We start from the raw sequence: 23,849 nt of genomic DNA on the forward strand, positions 1-23,849 counted from the left end.
TTAGGTCCCCTTGATTCTGTTATTATTGACTTCTGCCGTCAATACCAGATAACCTTAGGCCAGGTCCATCCTTCTTTTTGGCGGATCGTTGTCCTGATCCGATACTTTGTGAGAAACATCGAGGGGATGTCGTTCACCCTCGACCATCTTATCCGATTATACTGTCCTCGACTTTTTCGAGGAGGGTTAATAAAACTTCAGCGTCGGGCTACCAAGGCTCTGTTCTCGAGCATTGACGAGGACATGGATCGGGGTTGGATGGGCAGGTTCGTTTGAGTGAGGACTTCGAACCTGATTCTGACTGAAAAGATTCCCTTTCCCGATGAGTGGAATATGAAAAGTATCCTGCTGTTATTTCTACTTTGTTCTTTCATTTCTTCTCTCATCGACACTCCTCCTTTTGTGATGTAGCGGTTCCCTGGATGCCCGGAGCAGTTCCTGAACTGAGTACGAGCTCTTGTTTTGACCTCCACATATGCCGAGCGCTCATGGCGTGATTTGTCAAAGGGACGGTGGGAGGCCAAAAATCATGGTAAGCCCCTTTCTCGTACTCTTTGATAATTCGAACGAGGTGATTTTCAAAATATTAAGATTTTCCATATGCAAGTTTGGGGCCTTTGTCCAACGAGGAAGAAATTTTGGCCTCTGTCCCAAAGCCGGTGAAGGGAAATAAAAGGAAAAGAGCCTCCGTTCCCGAAGATCCAAAACTGAAGAAGAGGATGGCTCGTAAGCCGTACAAGAATGCCATTCCTTTGACCGTGGAATCGGTTCTGCGTCTAAGGGATGAAGAAGAAGAAGAACATGATGGCTCCACGCTGGCGGCCCGAACGAAGAGAACCACTAATGCCCCATCAAAAGCTGGATCGATGATGCTTCATGAGGCTTCGCCCCGAACTGAGGATATACAGGAGAAAGATTCAGGTAGAGTTTCTGAATTATCGGAGATCGAAGATGCATCTCATCGGAGCCAACGGGCAGGGGACATGACTGAATGGGCCCTCGAATCCCTTCGAACCGAAGAGAATGCTCCAGGTGATTCATTTGGGGCAGCAGCAATCGAGGATTCGCCTACCTTTCCCGCTTTTTCCACAGGGGTGATGCGGGAAGCCCAAGCTCTGGGGGCCCTCGATCTAGACAGGCCTCACGATGGAGAGGATCCCTTTCATGACCTGTTTACCGGTATCGAGGACGTGTCGGTATTGGTGATGAATCAGATCTTTTTCACGGGGTGCGGTAGGCTTTGAATGAGATAAGCTTTAAAATTATTTTGTCAGTACTACCTTTATGTTTACTTTTCATTAACTTCATTTCTTGTTTCTTTGTAGGCAGCGGCAGTTCATCGAGAAGCATGTTCCCGGTCCCAAAACGAGCTGCATCGATACGAGACCGACCTACAATGGGCTACTGATGAGAGGAACTCCCTTAGACTTCTCTTAGGGCAGAGAGAAGAGGAAATAGAAGACCTACGAGCTGAGTTGGCCAAGGCTTATCGAGATCAAACCGATTTGTCTGAGAAGGTAATGATACTTTTGAAATACTATGGGCTTGATACCGGAACGGTGGCTAACTTTTCGGTCTCACAGCTGCAGCAAAAAATCGAGATGATCGGGAAGCTTAGTGAGGAGGTCGATGTAATAAAAGCGGAGTCTTTGTAGTGGAAAGAAGGTATGGACCGCTTTGCTGCAGAGAAAGAAACGGATCAAGCCCAGTTATCATCGGCCGAAACCCAACTTCAGAGAATGAAGGAAAAAGTCCTGGTTCAAGCAAGAAGAATAGAGGAGCTTGAGGCTCGATTGGCCTCTGTACTTGCCAAGGCCGAATCTGATGCCGAAAAGGCAAAGGCCGATGCGAATGCACTCATGGTCGTCTATCGGGCCGATGCTGAAGCTGCCCAGGTCCAAGCAAGAGAGGCAGCTGAGTCCGCCGATACTCGAGCACATTGGGTCGCCGAACTTGCTAAGTGCTGATCCCGAAGGAAAACCCTCGAGGAGATCCATACTCATGGTTTCGATCTCGCTGAAGAGATAAAAAGGGCCAAAGTGTTCGAAGTCGATACTGAAGCTTTAGTTTCCGATGACGATGATGATGATGATGATGATAATGATGATGATGGGAGTAAGAGCGGATCCGAGAACAGGGGGAGCCCGATAAAGAAGAGACCGCTCCTGAGGATGACCAAGAAGTTTAGTCCTTAGTTTTTATGTTGTAATCAACCATGTAGATAATTTTGTATATAGATAATTTTGCCGACTTGCTTATGTTTTATGAAGACTTTATTCATGCTTTATGAATGATTTAAACAACTTAATCAAATTTGGACTTTCGTAGCCTCTATAATCGAGCGAGTGCTTACTCAAACTTCAAGCTGTGTAGACCTTAGGCTTATAAGTTGAGTCATTGATTCGATCTCGAAGAAATATAGCCCGTAGGCATAATGGTCGAGTGAGTGCTTGCTTGAACTCGAAATGAAAGTAGCTCGTAGGCTTAGTAGTGAATGATTCGAACTCGAAGTAATGTAGCCCGTAGGATTAATGGTCGAGTGAGTGCTTGCTCAAACTCGCAATAAAAGTAGCCCATAGACTTAGTAGTCGAGTGAATGATTCGAACTCAAAGTAATGTAGCCTGTAGGTGTAATGGTCGAGTGAGGGCTTTCTCGAACTCGAAATAAAAGTAGCCCGTAGGCTTTGTAGTCGAGTGAATGATTTGAACTCGAAGTAATGTAGCCTGTAGGCGTAATGGTCGAGTGAGTGCTTGCTCGAACTCTAAATAAAAGTAGCCCGTAGGCTTAGTAGTCAAGTGAATGATTTGAACTTGAAGTAATGTAGCTCGTAGGCGTAATGGTCGAGTGAGTGCTTGCTCGAACTCTAAATAAAAGTAGCCCGTAGGCTTAATAGTTAAGTGAATGATTCGAACTCGAAGTAATGTAGCCCGTATGTGTAATGGTCGAGTGAGTGCTTGCTCGAACTCGAAATAAAAGAAGCCCGTAGGCTTTGTAGTCTAGTGAATGATTCGAACTCGAAGTAATGTAGCCCGTAGGCGTAATGGTCGAGTGAGTGCTTGCTCGAACTCGAAATAATGTATCCCGTAGGCGTAATGGTCGAGTGAGTGCTTGCTCGAACTCGAAATAAAAGTAGCTCGTAGGCTTTGTAGTCAAGTGAATGATTCAAACTCGAAGTAATGTAGCCCGTAGGCATAATGGTCGAGCGAGTTGTTTGCTAGAACTTGAAATGAAAGTAGCTTGTAGGCTTAGTGGTCGAGTTTATCATAATTCTGTTTGCATAATCTCCAAACAGAAAAGAAAGTCACTATACATGTGTTTATGTTTTGCGTCTGGGTTCGAGCCAACTACATGAGCATGGTTCGTTTTGACCATTTGGCTCTTACAACTTTTCCTATTGGAAACCCGTTGTTGCGAAATAACTTTCTTGCATCAGAACTTGATATATTTGAGGGCTAATCCCCCCCAGTATTAGAGGTCGATTGTAAAGAGGCCTCAAATACTGTTGTAATCGCAGCACGATCATTGGTTGCCTCATTAAAAACCTTGCCGAAAAACCCATTCGGGATAAAACCGGTCTAAGGAAAAAAGAGTTCAACGCGTGCTTTCATATCTTAAGGCTTCGTATTGAAGGATCCATCTTAGCTCCTGATCGGACTTCTGCAGGGGTTCGTTTTGAAATGTAAATGAATATGAGAGGGTCGTACCTTAGCAGTAGTATCATTTTAGATGTGACATATTCCAATTGCTTGATAATTATTTGCCGTTTATAATGTCGAGCTTGTATGATCCCTTTCCGACGTTCTCGAGAACCTGATATGGTCCTTCCCAGTTTGGTCCTAGTTTTCCTTCATTCGGATTTCGGGTATTGAGGGTGACTTTCCTTAGCACTAAGTCTCCGAGCTTGAAATGGCAGAGCTTGGCTCTTCGATTATAATATCTTTCGATTCGTTGCTTTTGGGCGGCCAATTGGACAAGAGCAGCTTCTCGTTTTTCATCCGATAATTCGAGGCTAGTGTTCATAGCCTCGTTATTTGATTCTTATGTCGTGTATCGAAATCTGGTACTGGGTTCACCGACTTCGACTGGTATCAATACTTCTGACCCATATACTAAGGAGAACAGGGTTGCCCCCGTACTGGATTTTGACGTCGTTCGATATGCCCAAAGGACTTCGGGTAGGATTTCTCTCCACTTTCCTTTTGCGTCATTCAGCCTCTTCTTTAGGTTTTGAATGATAGTTTTGTTTGCTGATTCGGCCTGTCCATTCCCACTAGGGTGATATGGTGTTGATAATATCCGTCTTATTTTGTGGTCTTCGAAGAATTTCGTCACTTTGCTGCCCATAAATTGTTTCCCATTGTCACATACTATTTTGGCGGGTATTCCGAATCGACATACGATATGATCCCAGATAAAGTCTATAACTTCTCTCTCTCTCTCGTACTTTCTCGAATGCCTGTTCTTCAACCCATTTAAAGAAATAGTCAGTCATAAATAAAATGAATTTAGCTTTACCTGTGCTCGATGGCATAGGGCCGACGATATCCATTCCCCATTTCATGAATGGCCATGGGAATAGGACTGAGTGAAGTTGTTCTCCGAGTTGATGGATCATTGGTGCAAACCTTTGACATTTGTCGCATTTTCAAAGAAATTCCTTCGCATCTTTGCCCATATCGATCCAATAATACCCTGCCCTGATTACTTTTCGGACTAAAGGATCAGCACCGGAGTGATTCCCATAAGTGCCCATGTGAACCTCACGTAAGATGTAATCGGTATCTCCTGGACCCAAGCATACCGCCAATGGTCCATCGAATGTCCTTCGGTATAGCATTCCATCTGAAGCCAAAGTTAATCAAGCAACTTTAGTCCGTAGGGCCCTTGAATCTTTAGGGTCTGATGGGAGCTTGCCGTTCTTTAAGTATTCAATATACTTATTTCTCCAATCCCAGGTTAAGCTCGTAGAATTTATCTCGGCGTGACCTTATTCGATCACGGATCTCGAGAGCTGAACAACAATCCCCAAGATCAAGTCACCTTCCTCGACCGATGATCCCAAATTCGCAAGTGCATTAGCCTCACTGTTTTGTTCTTGTGGAACATGCTGTAAAGTCCATTTTTTGAAATGGTGCAAAGTGACATGTAGTTGGTCCAAATATCTTTGCATTCTATCTTCTCGAACTTCAAAGGTTTTGTCTGCTTGACTTACCACCAACAAAGAGTCACATTTGGCTTCAATAACTTCTGCTCCTAAGTTTTTAGCTAGCTCGAGACCTGCAATCATGGCCTCATACTCGGCCTCGTTGTTAGTCAACCCGGTAGTTTTAATAGATTGCCTAATTGTGTTACCCGTGGGTGGCTTTAAAATTATGCCTAGCCCTGACCCCTTCACGTTCGAAGCCCCGTCCATAAAAAAGGTCCATACCCTCGATGACATACCCAATTTCAAAAGGAATTCTTTTTCGACTTCGGGTACGAGGGTCGGCGTGAAATCGGCCACGAAGTCTGCTAAAGTTTGAGACTTGATGGTCGTACGGGGTTGATATTCGATGTCGTACCCACTGAGTTCGATGGCCCATTTGGCCAGTCGGCCTGATAGTTCGGGCTTGTGCAAAATATTACGAAGTGGGTAAGTCGTTAATACGCATATGGGATGACATTGAAAGTACGGTCGTAATTTTCTAGAGGCACTTATCAGTGCAAGTGCCAATTTTTCAAGGTGTGGATATCTAGTTTCTGCTTCTCCTAAGGTTCGACTTATATAATAAATGGGAAAATGCGTACCTTGCTCTTCCCGAACTAGGACACCGCTTACTGTAATTTCCGATACTGCCAAGTATAAGCAAAATTTTTCGTCTGTTTTTGGAGTGTGAAGTAGTGGTGGGCACGACAGATATTGTTTTAGTTCCTTTAATGCCTGTTGGCATTCCGGGGTCCAAGCGAAATCATTCTTCTTTTTGAATAGGGAGAAAAATTTGTGGTTTCGATCTGATGATCTCAAAATGAATCGGCCTAAGGCCGCAATCCGTCCCGTTAGCCATTGTACAGCATTCACGCTGTCCATGATGGTGATGTCTTCGATGGCCTTGATTTTATCGGGGTTAATCTTGATTCCCCGATTCGACACTATGAAGCCGAGGAACTTGCCCGAACCGACCCTGAAAGCACATTTTTCGGGGTTGAGCTTCATGTTGTATTTTCTCAAAATCTCGAACGTTTCCTGCAAATGGGTCAGATGGTCTTCTGCGCGCAGGGACTTAACTAGCATGTCATCAATATAAACTTCCATAGATTTACCAATTTGTTCCTCGAACATTTTATTTACTAAGCATTGGTAAGTAGCCCCTGCATTTTTTATCCCGAATGGCATCACATTATAACAATATGTTCCACATTTGGTGACAAATGAAGTCTTTTCCTAGTCCTCCGGGTTCATCTGGATTTGATTATACCCGGAATAGGCATCGAGAAAAGTGAGGATCTTGTTACTGGCCGTGGCATCGATCATGCGATCGATGTTGGGCAGCGGAAAAGAATCATTGGGGCATGCTTTGTTCAGATCCTTATAATCCACACACATTCTAAGTTTGTCCCCTATTTTAGGCACTACCACTATATTGGCTAACCATTCGGGATATTTTACCTCCCGAAAGGACCCTATCTTGAGAAGTTTGGTTACCTCATCTTTTATGAATGCGTGTTTTACCTCGGACTGGGGTCTTCTCTTTTGCTTCACCGGTCTGAACTTAGGGTCCAAGATTAGCCGATGAGTTGTTACGTCCGGTGGGATTCATATTATATCTAGACGGGACCATGCAAAGCAATCAATGTTATCGATACGAAATTGAATAAGTTTCTTCCTGAGTTCGGGGCTCAACCCCGTTCCCAGGTATACCTTTCGTTCGGGCCAGTGCTCGATTAGTATGACTTGCTCTAGTTCCTCAATTGTTGATTTGGTGGAGTCAGAGTCATCGGGAATCACGAAGGATCGAGGGATCCTTTGATCATCATTTTATTCGATCTTCTGGTTATCTGGTTCGGTCGAAGCCGATGTCTATGATTGCTATTTGGTATCTCGTTCCCCTTCTGAGACCGATCCTGTTACTGGCGAAGGCGAGGATATTGGTTTTGCTTCCTCGACGATGAACATTTCTTTCGTTGGTGGTTGTTCTCTGTACACTGTTTTGACTCCTCTCGATGTTGGGAATTTGAGGACCTGGTGTAGGGTCGAAGGTACAGATCTCATGTTATGGATCCATGGCCTTCCGAAAAGGGCGTTGTATCTCATGTCGCCTTCGATCACGTGAAACTTCGTTTCCTGGATGGTTCCGGCCACGTTTATTGGTAGAATTATCTCGTCTTTGGTGGTTTCACATGCCATATTGAATCCGTTTGGAACTAGGGTTGTGGGTACGATTTGGTCTTGTAGGTTGAGCTGTTCTACGACCTTTAATCTGATGATGTTGGCCGAGCTACCTGGATCAATCAACACACGCTTAACTTTAGTTTTATTCATGAGTACGGATATTACCAGTGCATCGTTATGAGGTTGTATGACTCCTTATGCATCTTCATTATTGAATGAAAAAGTTCCTATGTGTGTGTAATCTTGAGTTCGGGATCTCTTTTCTCTCACAATCGATATTTTAGTGCATTTAAACACTAGTCCCTGAGGGGTATCGGTGCCGCCGATGATCATGTAAATGACGTGCTGTGGTTCTTCTTGTTCGTTTTCCTTGCCGAAATCTCTGTTTTTAAAATGGTTCTTCGCCCTATCGCTCAAGAATTCCCGAAGGTGCCTTTTGTTAAATAACCGGGCTACTTCTTCTCTTAGTTGCCTGCAATCTTCCGTTTTGTGGCCATGAGTTCCATGATATTCGCATGTTTGATTGGGATTCCTCTGGAAAGGATCGGTCTGCATGGGTCAAGGCCATTTAGTGTCTTTGATGTGTCCAATATCCGATACGATGGCGGATGCATCAACGCTGAAGTTATATTCCGATAACTGAGGTGCTTACTTAGATCTGGCAGGCCTATCGAAACTACTTCTGTTTATCAGCCCTCAGATCCCTTGACCTCGATCACTTCTTTTGTTATTTTGCCTGAGGTTATGTCTCGATTTACTGACACTGTGGCTTTCGTTGTACGGTTGGTATCTATCCACAAACGGATCGCGTTCCCGATTAGTATCCCTTCGAACAGCGGGTTCACATCCTAATTGATCATCTTCGACTCTAATTTCCGATTGGTACCGATTGTGTACGTCGACCCTTGTGATGGCTGGGTATTCGATTAAGTTATGCTTCAATCATCGTGAAGCCATCGAACTTCGCTCGTTCAACCTTGAGTGAAAGCCTGAACAACCCAATCGTCTGTGACTGGTGGCAAGTCCATTCGTTCCATTTGAAAATGAGATACGAACTCCCTCAGCATCTCGTTATCCCTTTGTCTTACCTTGAAGAAGTATGATTTTCTCGTTGCGACTTTTATGGAGCCGACATGTGCTTTCACAAAATAATATGCTAACATGGCGAACGAGTCGATGGAATTTGGCGGTAGGTTGTGATACCAAATCATTGCCCCCTTCGAGAGGGTCTCTCCGAATTATTTTAGCAACACAAATTTGATTTCATCATCTTCTAAATCATTGCCCTTGATGGTACATGTGTAAGAAGTGACATGCTCGTTGGGATCGTTCGTTCCGTTATATTTGAGAATTTTGGGAATACGGAATATTTTGGGGATTGGTTTCGGGGCTGCGCTCAAGGAAAATAATTTTTGCACGAATATTTTCGAATCCAACCCTTTTATCATTGGTGGAGCTCTCGGGTTCTGATCGACCCTAGAGTTATAAGTTTCTACTTTTTTATCGTTGGCTTCGACTCGCTTTGTGAGTTCCTCGAGCAATTTAGCAATTTTGGGAGCAGTCCCCGATTCTTGCTCATTTGACTTCACTATGGCTGGTTCCGTTCTGTGGGTGATTTCTCGGGGTGGATTGGGCTCCAGCCTGCTTTGTAGATGTGTTTGGCTCTGCAACTGAGCTATTGCTGCCTGTTGGGCTTGCAACATCTGGAAAATTATAGGCAAGCTAACACTATTTCCCTCGTCGTTATGGGTATCTCGAGCCGCATATCGAGTGCCACCATGGATGTTATTCTTGGGTTCAGCATGTAGGTTTGTCTCAATGGCTACATGCGAATTGATATCAATTGGCGCTCCGAGTCGAGCTCCAATGGTGTTCACAAGTGGCCTTTCCGTACTGGGTGTCAAGTTGTTGTTTTTGTCTTGAAGACCGGCCTCGGCCCCGTTATGGATCGATGAAGCCATTTGATCGATGGTTAGTCGTAGCTAATCCGAAATCCAAGATTTTTTCAGAAACAAGCACAAAACACAATGGCGTGTTTTGTTCAGATTCATACAAAAAACCACTGTTATCCTTGTCCCCACGGTGGGCGCCAAACTATTTACCCGAAAAATGAATAGAGTTGAATTTATACGTAGTTTCAAGGATATGTGGCGAAACTTGATACAAATTATAAGGATAAATAGAAATACAAATATGGATTGCAAAGAATGAGAAGTAGATAAGGTTGTAAAGAAAATGAATCTTAGGACGCAACAAGTAGAATCAATTTAAGAAGCCAGAAAGAACGATTCTATTCTCTGGGAGAATGTAGTGTCTTTATTACAATGTAAGCCTGAAAAATACCTGCCATTACAGAAATGATAACCATGTCCTTTATAGTAGAGGGACTTTGCTTTAAGCATAATAAAAAAATACTCAGTGGGAGACCCATGATAAATCAGTTTTTCCAAAATTTCTGCCAAGATTCTCTCTATTAGGATTGCAACGGCTTTTGTCTGCGAGCTCGATCTTGCCTAGAGCCATCGATTTTGGTTTGAGCTCGATTCGGACTTGAGCTCTCGATCTTGGCTCAAGATCGATTCTGACTTGAGCCCTCGAATTGATTCGGGGTCAATGTTGGTTGGTCTTTGGATCATAAGCATGATAGATTTACTCTGCATCATAGTTCGATTTGGATTCGAACTCGATAACCATGTAGAACTCGACATGGATCGGCCCCTCGGGTTCGAGGCTTGTTCGTTCCATCTTCGAAATCTCACTTCGATCGATCATCGTTCGAACTAGATCGGATGTGCGAATGCCGATATCTATTTCGACCATGTACAACGATGTCGTCATTTAAAGATGTGATCAAATGAACCAATTATTATAACGACATCATATAAACAATTAAAAATACAATATATGAACAAAAGACAATTAAGTACTTTACTAAAATTCTACTAGACAAATTTCATTTTTATAAAAGGAATTACAATAGTCTCATTAGAATTAATACTAAATACTTTTTTTTCAAAACATTTTAAACTTATTATTGTGGCTCTAATGTTATAGTGAATTAGTGATATAACTAATGGTGGGTTCAAAGTCTCGAATTTTATCTTTTTACCATACAATATGTGGGGTGGGGAATTTCTAAAACTGTTAAGCAGTACCGGAAATCGAACTTCTGATCTCCTCTACAAAATTGCAGCGTCCGACCATGTGAGCTACGAGCTTTTCCTATAAAGCAGTGCCACTTTATCTATTTGTTTCATCTTTGCATATCAGTTAGATATTCACATATTTAGTAAAACCTTCCGACCAAGCGGTGTCCGATGACATCACTTGAGCCAAGGTATTCCCATGGATGTGTTCTCTTTGCACGCAAGGTGTACGATGAAATTCCATTCTCATATAAAGACAGTTGACTGGATAACACTGATGGGCTGCTATGCACGCGGAGGGTTGCCCCTTGATGCCCTCAACTTGTTCGTTAACTTCATAGGCAGCTCCAAAATTTGAACACGATAGGTGCACCACTGTATGCTAATCACTAGCGATAAAATTCTGCACAACTATTTGAAAACTTAATAATTATGATAACTTATCATCCAAGTATAAACAAAAATAAGTTTTAAGAAAAAGAAATCACCGAACATAGAGAGATTTCTCCGCAAAATAGGTGCTATGGGAAGGGAAGGTATTTGATTAAGCATGCTTCACACTTTAAAATTTCTACTTTCTTAATAAAATTAGGGGTCAGTGATCAAAAGGGCGTTCAAACTTTAAATTATCAAAAACTTACTAAAGAAATCAAGATTAAGGGTATGATAATAGTCAAAGAACTGAAGAATAGTCTCAAACTCTTAATTGCCATTGCCGAGCTAGTCAGAGTCAAAGTGAATGTTGAAGAGGGTTGTGACCGAAGGATTTGCATTTTTCTATTTGTGGAGCAATAAGTTGCAATTTGAGGCTTTTAATTTTAAGGGAGGGATTTGAAAAGGAATAAAATTAATTAAGTTGACTATTATGTATTAATACTGAACTATAATTGAATTCAAAAAACAAGATAAAAATAAAAATAAAGCAATTAGTTAAGTATAAATACGTTGTATTCAAAGAGCTAAAATAGAAAAGAGAAAAACCTGAAGATGGGTTTCAAACCCATGTCATCCAGCAAAGAACGGAACTTAAACGCCCGACACAACCACTTCTCCCATCTGGCTTTTTTGTGTTTAGGGTAAGGGTGGCATGTGCGTCGGTCCAGGCCCGGGACCGGTCCGGGACCGCGGACCATGTGAGCTTCTAGGCCTAAACGGTCCTTAACCGGTTAGAACCGGGACCGTGGAGGTGGGTCGGTCTTCTAGGCCGGTCCTGCACAAAAAGACCTCAAGACCGGGACCGTTTGAGACCGGGACCGAACCGGTCCTTGGCGGGCCTAAACGGTCCCAAAACGGTCAGATGTTTTTTTAAAAAAATTGCCCATTTGGGCATTTAAAAACTAGTCGTTTGGTCTGCCAAAATAGCCATTGGCTATTTGTAAAATAGCCATTTAACCCCCCTCCAAAAATTTTATTTTAAACCCAAACTTTTTATAATTATACTTTTTCCCTATTTGCAACTATAAATACCCCCTCATTCTTTTATTTTTCTCACAAAATCATCAATCTCTCTCTAATTTTCTTCTATAATTTCTACTATTGCTTACTTTATTATTACAATTTGTGAAAAAATTATGAAGTTGGTGAATTGAAGTCTTCAACGATAATCAATTTTCAACAAGTTGTTCGTCAATTCGGTAAACTCGTTCCAACCTTTAAGTTTTAATATTATAGTTTTGTTTGTTTTACTTATTTTCTACTATTTGATTAATTAAGATGACTTTCTTAAAAAAAATGTTTTGGTAAAAATAAGGAAAAATCCAAGAGTGGAGAATCTAGTGGCCAATATGTTCCTCCTCCACTTCCCCCGGCTCCCTGATCCAAACTGTGACGACCCAAAATGTCATCTTTAAATTTAATAATTAATTTTGTATTCTAAGACCTCGAAAAGCACTATTTATCATTTCTCGATTTGCGTGCACAGTCCGTAAAATTTTTCGAAAAGTTTTGAGGTGAAAAATGAATTAAAATGTGAATTAGAAACTTTAAAACTCAACAAAATTCTGTTTTGTTTCCACGAGATATTTATTTGCCATTATTTGATGTAATTAAATGTGACATACTACTTGATTCATTTCTATTGTTATTTTATCTTATAATATTATTTAAATATTTTACCATGCCATTATTTATTCTCCAGTAGGGCCTGACCTGACCTCGTCACTACTCTACCGAGGTTAGGCTTGGCACTTACTGGGTACCGCTGTGGTGTACTCATACTACGCTTCTGCACATCTTTTTGTGCAGATCCAGGTACATCTTATCAGACCACGCATCAGTAAACTAGCTGTACGAGGAAACTTCGAGGTATACATGCCAACGCCCGCAGACTCCGGAGTCCCCTTCTATTCTTGTCAAGTTGCTTCCTTATTTTCTTTAGACTCTGTTATATAGAGACATCGAGGATAAATTCTTAGAAGCTTGTGACTTATTTCTACCGGGTTTTGGGAGTTAAAATTGTTTGAATTATAGTTTAATTATTTCAGATATTTATTATTATTCCGCATTGATAGGCTTACCTAGTCTTAGAGACTATGTGCCATCACGACATCCTACGGAGGGAATTTGGGATCGTGATAAGTTGGTATCAGAGCTCTAGGTTCATAGGTGTTATGAGTCACAAGCAGGTTTAGTAGAGTCTTGTGGATCGGTACGGAGACGTCTGTACTTATCTTCGGGAGGTTATGGAACTGTTAGGAAAATATTCACTTCTTTGATTCCTTATCGTGCGGCATTGATTTAACTTGAAACATATATCTCATATTCCTTTGTATCCACTCGTGTATGACATTGTGCACTCAGTATCAGTTGTGTGTGGACGGTTTGTGATGCCGTAGATGAACTACGAGGGAAACAGAGATGCTTAAACATTGCCTTAATGCATGGTTCGGACTGAAGATGCGGGCGTATTGAGAGATCACCTACTGAATCATGTGCGGGGTGCAACGGACATTGGCGTCTAGTTGATTTATACAAGCTGTGAAGGTTATTATTGTGGATCATCGGACATTGTGACCTATGACTTCACTCCGTCCACTATCAATGGGTGGATTGCGGGGTCATGTATTATATCAGTTTTGGCCTGAAATGTATATCTATGGTACTGAAAGGTTCCCTAAAATTTACACATGTTTAAAGCCTGAGATTTTGTAGAGGGTAAGGTTGGGACTTGCGGTATGTACGCCTCCTTAATAATCCTATACTTCAGTACCAAAGGAGTTATAGAAACAACTCTAAATTTACAGAAGGTCTACTCAGCGTTGACATTACGATTGCGGATTTTGGGGTGCTTTGGAGGAAGTACAGTTGTTGACAAGATTCTAGACTATATGGTTCGTGCCAAGATTTGTCTGTATGGAGCTCTACTTTTATGATCGTTGTGTATAAAAAGGGGTAAGGGTTACCCCAAGGAAGAATCGAAGAGTATGTTAAGAAATGGGTCAACTCAAAAGTGTTAAGTCAGCATAACAAAAGAACAAATTTGCCTTGGGAGAGATAATTCTCTACCGGTGTTCGTGGAAAGCCTATGAAGAGGGCAGACCAGCCAATGCAACACCGCCCACTTGACTCAGTTCTCAGAAACGCTTTTGAAAGAGTTTGTTTCCCGGACTCTCCATAATGCGTGGCGCATAGGGTTTGAACGGTTGCGTCAGGTCACCATTGACAGTGTCAGAATATGCCATCAAGTTCAATAAGTTAGCCCGTCATACTCCTACTTTGCTTCCTATAGCTAGAGGGCGAGTCCACAGACTCATTAAAGGACTCAATTATGATCGTAAAATTTTGTACGACTCGGGAGCTACAAGCTGATACTTCATTTCTGCTAGTTGTACAAATTGCCAAGATATTAGAATGTGTTCGGGGTGAGGAAAAAAGGAAACTAAGGAGACCAAGACGTCTCGAGGTTCTGGGGGATTCAGTGAATTCTACTCTGCAAGTATAAATCATTATGGAGGGTGCTCGGGTAGTCGGCCAGCCCAGTCCGCACATCGGATTACTCGGGGTAATCCAGTAAGTTATTTTAATGCACCACCGATAAGAGTTCCTACAATGGTTATTCCAGTTATCTGGCACAGACTCAATATGAGCAACCTAACCTGCAAAGGGGTTGTTATGAATACGGTGATACTAGGCACATCATGAGAAAATTGTCCCAAACTTGGGAGAGACTTATACATCAAAGCACTCAAGCTACGTGCCCCATTGCAGTTACTACACCACCCACACGACCAGTTAGGGGTGGAGGACAGATGGGTAAAAGGTGTCCTAGAGGTGGAGACCCAGCCGTTGATATATTTGTTTTACGGTATGGCGGAGGTCGCTACATGAGATGGTGTCATTACATGTACCACCTCGATTTAATATAAAGGAATAATTTCCTTAACTTGATTTCGTTCTCAGTATCGAAACGAGTCCTCCTATTGTGCTCCACTTATGAGTGAACTTCATAATTCTATAATCTATTTATGTGTTTACCCCTGTTGGGAGATTTTATAGAGATAACTACACCTATCATTTCGTGTTGGTCACTAATAAGAGCTGCGAGGCTAAATGTGGCTTTCGGTTACTCATTTCGGTAAATTTTGATGTAAATTCCGAATAATTAATTGCAAATTGTGAATTATATGCCCTACTGGTGTGGGGTTCATTATGTGTTATGATTTGGTGTAACCTAAATTATTTAAAAGGAGAAAATGGAAATTTTCAATTGGCACAATGTGCATATTACTTGTGATTCAGAACTGAGGACGAGATCCTTACATTTTTATATAAATTGATATGTTTAAACCGGGCTACGAGCTGCGGTGAAAGTTATATAAGAACGAGATCCTTGTGAGGAAAATTCTTGTGTTTAAGTTCTCCCTTGTGAAATTAAATTTATACTATAGTACTAATAGGGAGTCATGCATGTTAGCCTTATTTGAAAATTCTTATTTGAAATTCTATGTGCATAGTTGTCAAATTCGTGTTATAATTATTAATTTTTAACCTAGGAGGTAGGTGCCCGCCTAGGTGGCGTTAAATGTGACTCGTTAATTCGGGTAAATAATTATGAGGTCTTCATGCCTCGCATTTAGTCATATTGTGAAGGTTTGGAACGAGATTTTTGTTAACATGAGGTTAAATGACGATTCTGTAATTGATTATGAACAACTATTAAGACCAAATTTATCCAAGAGGGTGCCCCATTTACAGGGTCAGACGAGTGTGAGTTGAGCTTTTAGAAGCTCAAGATCACTTTGACTCCGACACAAGCGTTGGTATTACTTACATGTTCAAGGTCTTATACTGTGTATTGTGACGTGTCGCGTATTGGTCTCGGCGCGATGTTGATGCAAGACGGTAGGGTGATTGCCTATGCGTCCAAACAGTTAAAGGTACATGAGAAACAATTTTCGGTCCACGGCCTTGAGTTAGCAGCTATTGTTTGTGCCTTGAAGAGTTTGGCGGCATTATTTGTACGGTGTCCATTGTGAGGTCTACACCAATCACCGAAGTCTACAACATCTGTTTAAATAGAAGGATCTTAATTTGTGGCAGCGGAGATGGTTGGAGTTGCTTAAGGATTATGATATCACCATTCTCTATCATCCTGGGAAGGCCAATGTAGTGGCCGATGCCTTGAGTTGTAAGGCGGAGAGTTTGGGTAGCTTAGCATATTTACCGGTAGCAGAGAGGCCTTTGGCCTTGGATATTCAGGCCTTGGCCAACCAGTTTGTCAGATTGGATGTTTCCGAGCAGAGTCGAGTTTTGGCTTGTATGGTTTCTCAGTCTTCTCTTTATGATCGTATCAGGGAGCGTCAGTATGATGACCCCTATTTGCTTGTCCTTAAGGATACAATTCAGTACGGTGGTGCCAAAGAAGTCGCAATTGGAGATGACGGTGTATTACGGATGCAGGGCAGGCTATGTGTGCCTAATGTAGATGGTTTTCATGAATTGATTCTCCAGGAGGCTCATAGTTTGCGGTACTCCATACATCCGGGTGATGCGAAGATGTAGCAGGACTTGAGGCAACATTATTGGTGGAGGAAGATAAAGAAAGACATAGTGGAGTATGTAGCTCGGTGTCTAAATTGTCGACAAGTGAAATATGAGCATCAACGACCGAGTGGATTGCTTCAGAAGTTAGAGATTCCAGAATGGAAATGGGAGAGGATCACTATGGATTTCATTGTTGGGCTCCCACGGACTCAGAGGAAGTTCAATGCAGCTTGGGTGATTATGGATAGATTAACCAAGTCAGCTCATTGCAATCCTATGATGACTACCTACTCTTCCGAGCAGTTGGCTCGAATCTATATTCGAGAGATTGTCAGATTTCACGGCATACCGGTATCTATCATCTATGACCGGGGGTACGCAGTTTACATCATGGTTTTGGAGGGCAGTACAACGTGAGTTAGGTACTCGGGTAGAGTTGAGTACAATATTTCACCCTCAGATGGATGGGCAGTCCGAACGCACTATTCAGATACTGGAGGATATGCTTCGTGCGTGTGTGATAGATTTTGGGGGTGTTTGGAATCAGTTCTTACCACTTGCGTAGTTTGCTTACAACAACAGTTGCCAGTCAAGAATTCAGATGGCTCCGTATGAGGCCTTGTATGGTAGGCGGTGCCGGTCCCTAGTGGGTTGGTTCGAACCGGGCTAGGCTATTGGGTACAGACTTGGTTCAGGATGCCTTGGAAAAGGTTAAGTTGATTCAGGATTGACTTCGTACAGCCTAATCTAGACAGAAGAGTTATGCGAATCAGAAGGTTCGTGATGTTGCATTCATGGTTAGTGAGCGGGTATTGCTCCGAATTTCGCCTATGAAGGGTGTGATGAGGTTCGGGAAGAAGGGCAATTTGATCCCTAGGTATATTGGGCCTTTTGAGATTCATGAGAGAGTTGGAGAGGTGACTTACAAACATGCACTACCACCTAGTCTCTCTACGGTTCATCCGGTATTCCATGTTTTCATGCTTCAGAAATATCACGGCGATCTGTCTCATGTGTTAGACTTCATTTCAGTTCAGTTGGACAAGGATCTATCTTATGTTGAGGAACCAATGGCTATTTTGGATAGGCATGTTCCCTAGGTATAGAATAATTAATTCATGTCACACAGGCCAGTTTATTGCTAGCACAATTACGGATATTTGTAGATATTTTTGTATTAGTGATAAAATCATATCGGTTTCAATGGATAATGCTACTAGTAACACAAATGTTGTAGACTTGCTTACCACTACACTAAGTCTTGCATTTAGTAACAGTTTTCATGTTAGATGTATTTGTCATATTTACCATTTAATTATGGGTGATAGTATGAGAATTTTAAATATTGAAATTGAAAAGGTTAAAATGGCTCTTAACTGGCTTTTTATTCAAACCGTAGAAGTAGACTTAGAGAATATTTTAAAAGATACGATGAATTTGGCCTAAGAGAAAGAAAGGTTCCTAAACCTTGTCCAACTAGATGGAATTACATGTATGAAAGTTTAGTTGTTGCATATGAATATAGAAACCCCATAAACTCAACGTTTAATGCTCATGTAAGTGATTATGATGAGCACCTTACAAATGCGGATTGGGCTAATGTTAAAATGCTTGTAGATTTTTTAGAAAAATTTTATTTTGCTACAAATAAATTTTCTGGGCAATAGTATTCTACTATTTCTATCAGTTTAGTTTATATTGCAGAACTTGCAAATTTGTTTGCTTATTTTTCAGAGGGTGGGGAAATTTATCAACTTGCTATTGATTCTATGAGAAAAAAGTTTAAAAAATATTTTTTCCTTATTCTCACTATTTATGGTGTTGCTGCCTTGTTAAAACCTACTGTGAAATTATGAGGTCCTCAATTTTGGTATGAAACTGTTTATAATGATTTAGCACTTGAAGAGGAGGAGTTGTCAAAACTTCCGGAAGCAATAGCCTCAATTAAAATAAATACTCAAACTATTTACAATGCTTATCAAGTTGCATTAGATCAGGCTAGACCAAATGTTCCAACTCCTTCTTCTTATGATTCTCAATCATCTAAAAGAACTGCATGAGTAAGAGCACTTAGTGCTTGGGCGGGGTTTAAGGGTTCTCAAGGTTCTACTACTAGTGATTTTTCACAACTAAATGAGCTTGAAGTTTATTTGTCACATGGAATTGAGTAAGTGAATCCCGAAAGCTCCTTTAATATTTTGGAATAGTGGAAGGACAAAGAAAAACACTTTTCGATTCTTTCAAGGATGGTCCGAGATATTTTAACTATTCAAGCTTCAACAGTGGCATCAGAGAGCGCTTTCAGTCGAGCAAGACTTCAACTCGGTAATTATAGAACGTCTATGAGGGAGAGCTTGAAAAAATTAGTACTTTTCAGAGATTTGATCCGTTCGAAAAGAAGAAATTTTGGACTTGCTGAATCACAACCAGAGGTAGACGAAGCTTACGAAGAAATGCTAGCTGAACTTGCGGAGGATTCTACTTCACCGAAAGCGGTGATGAACAAGCTTCTTTTCCGCCACCACCAACAGAAATTCCTCCGGACCTTAATAGATTTATGAAGTTTGTAAGAGATACCATGTAACTTGTATGAACAAAAATTAGTATATATTATGTAACTTGTATTTTGGCACATCTTGATTAATTTATTTTTCTCCTCAATGGTGGTATTAGCACCTTGTTGTGCTCATTCCATAGGGGGGAGGAAGACTAAGAAAGATATTGCCATATATTTTTAATGCTATAATAAAATTATAACGCATTTCTTTGAATATCTATTTACAATATTTTTGACTTTAAATTTGAATTAAAAAATTTAGCTCACAATTCTATAAAATAATTTATAAGGAATTGCCTTAGATATTTTTATTACCATCTTTTTTTCTCTAACTTCTATAAAAATATTTAAAAACAAAACATATTTGTTAGGCCCACTTAGGCTCGGGACCATTAGTTTGTGGGTCCGGTTCCTACAAAAGGACCACCAAGACCGGGACCGCGAAACCCGTTTAAATTGGGACCGACCCACTTAGGTCCGGGACCGGCCCACATGCCACCTGCAGTCTAGGGGTACAAGCAAAATATTTAAGGAGTCTGAATATATATATATATATATAAAAGATATATATACAGGGTTTTGCCGAGGATAACGGGCCCGCAACGTAGGTCCACCTCTGGTTAACACGAGGAAAATCAACCTATTGATAGATGAATTTACTATGGTTATTCTGTTCCTTGCATATGCGAAATTGGGGTGTGATCAATTTGGGGTTCGGGGAAATGGTTGTATGGTCAAAATGGATTTCAATTCAAGTGTTATAGCCTGTTTTGCCAAGCTATAAAAATCAGCTTATTTTGAGAAGTGCTTTTCTCAAAAGTACTTTTGGTGAGAAATAGTCTGTGTTTGGCTAATTAATTTGAAAAGCACTCATGAGCAGCAATTAGTGTTTGGCCAAGCTTTTAAAAACGGATTCTAAGTATATTTTTCTCAAAAATGCTTTTGGGGAGAAGCTACTTTTTTCTACTTCTCAAAATTACTTTTGCTTCTACTCAAAAGCACTTTTTTTTTTCTTCTAAAAGCTTAGACAAAAACTTCAACTTTGAAAAAAAAATTACTTTTTTTGGCTTTGAAAAAAATACTTTTGTCTTTGAAGAAGCTTGTCAAACAGACTATAATACTTCTATTGATATGTATGTGAAGTATGGGTCATTTGATAAAACAAGAAGGATTTTTAATGAGATGGGCAAAAAGAGTCTTGTTTCTTGGACTGTGCTTATTATGACTGAAAAAGGGTTTTAATGGGGATTTTGTTGGTAATAAAAGACTTTTATTCATAATGGCAAACTTCAAGAGTTATTACAAAGGGAGATTCTCCTAGATAACAAGGTATCTATTCCATCTCTTTCAAAAGCAGTACAAACAAAAGCGGGGGGCAAAGGATAAGTGAACAATCTTCCAAAAACGTCCATTTTGCATGTATTTTTTGCTAATTGGTCCGCCACTCCATTAGCTTTTCTAAACACATGCTTTAGTGGTGGATCAATCGCGCTCCTCAATAGGGACTTACAATCATCAACCAAGTTTTGATATAAACAATCTTTGTTAGCCAGGAGATTAATAAGTTCTTGACAGTTCGTTTCAATTACTAATGGCATCAAACCCCTGTCAGTAGCTAGTTTAATCCCGTGAAGCAATACTAGTGTTTCCATGTAAATATTTGTCGCGTGTTTTATGCTTATGCTGAAGCCCAGGATCCATTTTTTATTACTGTCCCTAAATACTCCCCATATACCCCCTTTCCTGGATTATCAACACAATCCCCATCTATGTTAACCTTATAGAAGCCGGTATGAGGAGGTTCCCACTTAATAAGAATGGTGTTGTTTCTAGGGTTTCTAGATAGCTTATTAGTTGCGAACACGAATTATATTGCCTTGCTTACTGGGATATTGATATTAGGAGAGGATTTGTTATTCTGAAAAACGATACCATTTCTAGTGGACCATATATACCAAAGTAGGAAGGGAAGTAAGTCATACCAGTTGGCATAGATGTTGTAGGGCTTTTTAGATTTCAATTGATCTCTAAGCCAGTTAAACATGGTGTCATTTGAACTCTGGCCTTGGAGATAGTTGTGATCAGTACAAGTTTTTGCCCATATTTCCTTAGAGTAGACACAACCAAAGAAAACGTGCTAGATGTCTTCTTCTTCGATGCCACAAATGGAACAGTTCCCATTAGGGCAGATATTTCTTCTAGCGAGAATGTGAGTTGTAGGGATTCTATTGAAAGCGATTGTTCATAAGAAGTGTTTTAACTTATTGACCGTATTAGTTTTCCAGATCCAATCATGGTTGGGCCCTTCATAATTCTCTTGACCGGAGATGAGCTCATAAGCAACTTTGGTTGAGAAACTATTACGGTTCCTAGAGTTCCAACCAAAAGTATCCTTTTTAGGGTGGATTTGTTTAATGTAGATATTATGAATCTTGTTGGTTACTTCTTCTGGAAGGACAATGGATAGGTTAGTAAGTTATAGGAACCATTTTTCAATATAAAGTTCAGGGTTTTGTCCATTTTCTTTTGTGTGAAGGGTCCCAATACTTAGAGCCCGTTTGGACATAAGAAACATTTCACTTTTTTTCAAAAAAATTCATTTATCTTCCGAAATCAGTGTTTGGATAAAGTTTTAAATTTTCACTTGAAGATGCATTTTGAAATTTTTCGAAAATTTGAAAAACTCCAAAAAACTGTTTTTCAAAATTTTCACTCAGATCACTCACAAAACTTCAAAAACAACCCAAAATTATATTCATGTCCAAACACAACTCTAATTTTCAATTTTCACTTGAAAAAAATACTTTTTCTCAGAATTCTACAATTCTTATGTCCAAATGCCCACTTAATCTCTGAGTGGGCCTGATTGATTAACCCAATTATCATGCCATAGGTTTATAGTTTTCCCATCTCCTACTAGCCATTTGGTGGCCTGCTTACATATGGTAGTTCCTTTCTTGATATTTTTCCAAATATGAGAGCCTAAACTTTTATTGGCATTATTAATTCTCGACGGATGTTTTCTATCATACTTATTCTGCAAGATATTAGCCCATAGCAAATCTTTACTTTTTCTATATCTCCAAGGCAAGGCAGCCTGGAAGGAGCTATTTTTTCATACTGCCTTATGAAGTCCAAGACCCCACTGGTTCTTTGGTCTCGTGACAATGTCCCACCTAACTAAGTGGCATTTTCGTTTTTCCTCAGTAGTTCCCCAAAAGAAATTTCTTTGGATAGTATCAATGTTATTTAGTGTAGCCTTGGGGAGGTTATATATTTGCATGACGTGATTTGGGATGGCAGTTAGGTTGATTTTATAAGGGTTGCTCTACCAGTACTACTAAGAAGCTTAGTTGTCCATCCTTTAAGCCTGCTATTCATTCGGTCTATTATGAATTGAAAATCTTTTTTGGACGGTCTAGTACTGATTATTAGGAATCCTAAGTACTTGCCAAGATTGTAGGCAACCTTCATTGATAGCTATTACTATAGAGGTTCCTCAGGTAAGGGGTGGTATTATTAGAAAATAAGATTTAGATTTATTGAAATTTATAGATTTCCCTAATATTGTGCAAAATTTGCCAAGCATATTAATGAGAGAATTACAACTTTTTTGATTGACTTCCATTAGTATGATAAGGTCGTCTGCAAAGAAGAGATATGATATAGGTGGTTCTTTAACATTGATTCTAATGGGGTTTCATCTACAGTAGTCAATTTCATGGTCAGTGTGTGGACGGTGTTTTGATGGTCGGAATGGCTTACCGACCAAAGTTGGTCGGAAATTACCGACCAACTTTGGTCGGTAGCTTAAAACGACCATCTGACAAGTTTAAGTACTTACCGACCAACTTTGGTCGGAAATATATTTTATTAATTTAATTTTACCGACCAAAGTTGGTCGATTTAACTAAATTATGTTTTTTTTATTAATTATTAAAATTTTAAAAAATCGACCAACTTTGGTCGGTAATTGAAAATATATATTTTTTTTAAATAATTAAAATTAAACATTACCGATCAACTATGGTCGGTAATCTCAACAGTGCAGGCAAAATACCGACCAAAGTTGGTTGGTAATGTTGAATTCTAAGAATTCAATGTTCATTAACCGACCAACTTTGGTCAATATTTTGGAATAATTTATTTTTTTTATTAAAAACCGACCAACTTTGGTCGGTTTTTCTAGGTTTAATTTTAGCATAAAATGCCTGTTTTGGCAGCTACACCACCTGCCAGCATACCAATACACCTAATAACAACAACAACAGAACAACAACAACAACAACAACAACAACAACAACAACAACAACAACAACAACAACAACAACAACAACAACAACAACAACAACAACAACAACAACAACAACAACAACAACAACAACAACAACAACAACAACAACAACAACAACAACAACAACAACACAACAACAACCAAAACATTCAATAAATACTTTAAAACTAACAAATTAAAGTTCAATTGAACATAAAAATTCAAAACCAAGTTAAAACTAATTACAACTAGTTCAAAACTGGTTCTATTTGTCTAGTTCAAAGTATATAAAAGTCAAGGGGTGTTTTCTACAACATCATCATCACCGTCTGATGAACTTTCATTTACAAGACGATATAGAGAACGGTCTTGTGGAGGACGGGAAGCACGATCACGGGGAGGACGGGAGGAACGATCACGAGCAGGACGGGAGGAACGATCACGTGGAGGTCGACCCTCTGGAGATGACTCACGAGATCGGAGCAACGAAAAAGCTCCACTAGATAGGAGAGTTTGATCTG

The 23,849-nt window shown here is 40.3% G+C and overlaps 1 pseudogene; it reads left to right on the plus strand.

The window, feature by feature from the left end:
* The first annotated feature begins 866 nt into the window (after positions 1-866).
* Positions 867-23,849, plus strand: part of LOC104114720 (sesquiterpene synthase 9-like) — a 59,078-nt pseudogene continuing 36,095 nt past the window's right edge.

This window comes from Nicotiana tomentosiformis, chromosome 6, assembly GCF_000390325.3.
Source record: "Nicotiana tomentosiformis chromosome 6, ASM39032v3, whole genome shotgun sequence".
Lineage (NCBI taxonomy): Eukaryota > Viridiplantae > Streptophyta > Magnoliopsida > Solanales > Solanaceae > Nicotiana > Nicotiana tomentosiformis.